We start from the raw sequence: 3,446 nt of genomic DNA on the forward strand, positions 1-3,446 counted from the left end.
AACAATGGAAACAAGTCCACGAGAGCCAAAATATGACCTTGACTATATCCCACCTGAATTTAGAGATCATCTGAAGAACAGATTTTATTTATTAGACAATAAAGATTGAAGATCAGAAGAGTTGTGGGATGACATCAAGAACATCATTCAAGAAGAAACCAAAAGGTCATTAAGAAGACAAGAAAGAAGGAAAAGACCAAAATGGATATCAGAAGAGACTCTGAAACTTGCTTTCCAGTGTAGAGTTGCTAAAGCAAATGGAAGAAATAAAGAGGTAAAGAGCTAGACAGAAAATTTCAAAGGTCAGCTCAAGCAGGCAAAGTAAAAAATTATAATGAAACGTGCAAAGACCTGGAGTTAGAAAACCAAAAGGGGAGAACATGCTCAGCATTTCTCAAGTTGGGGGAACTAAAGGAAAAATTCAAGCCTCAACTTGCAGTATTAAAAGATTCTTTGGGCAAATTATTGAATGATGTAGAAAGCATCAAAAGAAGATAGAAGGAACACACAGAGTCACTGTACTAAAAAGAAATGGTTGATGTTCAACTATTTCAAGAGGGTACCATATGATCTAGAGCCTATGATACTGAAGGAAGAAGTCTAAGGTGCATTGCAGTCATTGGCAAAGAATAAGGCACCGGGAATTGATGGAATACAAATTGAAATCTTTCAAGAAAGTGAAGTGGCACTTGAGGCACTCACTTATCTATGCCAAGAAATTTGGAACACAACTACCTGGACAACTGACTGGAAGAGACATGTATTTGTGCCCATTCCAAAGAGAGGTGACCTAATGGAATGGATCACTGGACAATATCTTTGATATCCCATGCAAGTAAAGTGTTACTAAAGGTAGTTAAAAAAATGGCTGCAACCATACATTGATGGAGAATTTCCAGAGGTTCAAGCTGGTTTCAGAAGAGAACGTGGAACAAAGGATATCATTGCTGACGTCAGATGGATCCTGACTGAGAGCAGAGAATAGCAAAAAGATGTTTACCTGTGCTTTATTGACTATGCAAATTGTGTGGATCATGACAAGTTATGATCGACAACATTGCAAACTATGAGTATTCCGGAACACTTTATTGTGCTCATGAGGACCCTGCACACAGACCAAGAAGTAGTTGTGTGAACAGAACAAAGGAACCCTGAATGATTTAAAATTAGGAAAGATCTGCCAGGATTGTTTCTTTTACCATACTTACTCAATTTGTATGCTGAGCAAATAATCCGAGAAGCTGGGTTATATGAGTAGATGTGGCATCAGGATTGGAAAACGACTCATTAACAACATGCAATATGCAGATGATACAACCTTGCTTGCTGAAAGAGAAGAACACTTAAAATACTTACTGATGAAGATCAAAGACCTTCAGTATGGCTTGTACCTCAATGTAAAGAAAACAAAAATCCTTATCACTGGACCAATAAACAACATCCATACAAATGGAGAAAAGATTGAAATTGTCAAAGACTTCATTTGCTTGGCTGAACCATCAAACTCATCGAAGCAGCAGTTAAGAAATCAAACAATGTACTGTATTAAGTAGATATATGCACAAGACCTCTTTAAAATGCTCAGGAGCAAAATGTCAGTTTTTATAAGCCATGGTATTTTCAGTATGAAAGTTGACAGTGAATATGGAAGACTGTAGAAGAATTGATGCATTTGAGTTAAGTGTTGGAGGAGAATATTAAAAGTGCCATAGACTGCCAAAAGAACCAATATATCTGTGTTGGAAAAAGTATAGCCAGAGTGCTCCTTGGAAGCCAGGTTGACCAAACTTCGTCTCTCCTACTTTGGACATATTGTCAGGAGGGACCAGTCAATGGAGAAGGATATGATCTTTGGTAATGTGGAGGGTCAGGGAGAAAGGGGAAGAGCCCCAATGAGATGCATTGGCATGGTGGCAGTGATGGGATCGGGCATTGTGAGGTTGGCCCAGGACCTGGCAGCGTTTCGTTCTGTTGTGCATAAGGTTGCTATGAGTCTGTACCAACTTAATGGTACCTAACAACCTGTACTAGATTGTAAGCTCCTTGGGGAGGAGACTGTATCTGTTATTTTTCCTTCCACTGCTATTCTTAGACTGACCATCCAGGCTTCCAAGGAACATGCTACCAAAATAACAAACAGATTGGCTTGTTCCTTTGGCAGTCCATGGTACTTCTAATATTCTCCTCCAACACTGTAACTCAAATGCACCAATTCTTCTATGGTTTTCCTTATTCATTGTCCAACTTTTACATGCATATGAGGTTATTGAAAACACCATGGCTTGGATCAGGTACACCTTAGTCTTCAAACTGATGTCTTTGCTCTTCAACACTTCAAAGCGGTCTTATGAAGCAGATTTGCCCAATGCAATACATTGTTTGATTTCTTGACTATTGCTTTCATGAGTGTTGATGGTTGATCTGAGCAAAATGAAGTATTTGACAACCTCAATCTTTTCTTCACTTATATGGATGTTGTTTATTGGTCCAGGGGTGAGGATTTTTGTTTTCTTTACATTGAGATGCAACCCATACCAAAAATTGTGTTCTTTGATCTTCATCAGTAAATAATTTAAGTCCTGTTTGATTTCAGCAAGCCAAGTTGTATCATTTGCACTCGCAGGTTGTTAATGATTCTTCTTCCTATCCTGATGCCACAGTTTTCTTAGTATAATCCAGCTTCTAGGATTATTTGCTAAGCATACAGATTGAACAATTATGGTGGAAAATACAAACCTGGCACCCAGTCCATTTTCCTAGTTCTGTTTTAACGACTGCCTCTTGGTCTATGTATAGGTCCTTCATGAAATACTACTTTTGACAATGAGATCTTTACCATTTCTCTTCAATTTTTGTTTCAGTCACCTTATGATTGAGTCAAAATGACGAATACCAGTCCATTTCAGCTCACAAATGCATACTTTGGACATATTGTCAGGAGGGAGCAGTCGCTGGAGAAGGATATCATGTTTGGTAAGGTGGAGGGTCAGAGAAAAAGAGGAAGACCCCCAATGAGATGGATTGGCACAGTGGCAGCATCGATGGACTCAACTGTGGCAACAGTAGTGGGGTTGGCCCAGGATCGGTAACAACAACATACCATGTTTCTCTACTGAAAAGTCATTTGTTTTGTTTTCAAACTCTATTGGTTAAAAGTATATGACTTTTTTTTTTTTAGACTTAGTTAATGTGCTGTTTCATTTAATTTCCAAATTTATGGAATTTATGGGAAATATCCTTTTATAATCTAATTTCTAATTTTATTGCATAATGGTAGATTGCATAGTTCGTAGGACAATGATTTTTTGGAATTTGTTGGCATTTCTTTGTGTGTGAGCTAGCTCATGATTTGCTTTTGCAAACATTTTAACTGCACTTAGAAAGAACCAGTTTTTCAGTCTAGGAGCGGAGGTCCCTAGGACCATCAAGGGAGAAGAGCAGAGAGC

Source organism: Chrysochloris asiatica, unplaced genomic scaffold, assembly GCF_000296735.1.
Source record: "Chrysochloris asiatica unplaced genomic scaffold, ChrAsi1.0 scaffold00174, whole genome shotgun sequence".
Taxonomy (NCBI): Eukaryota; Metazoa; Chordata; class Mammalia; order Afrosoricida; family Chrysochloridae; genus Chrysochloris; species Chrysochloris asiatica.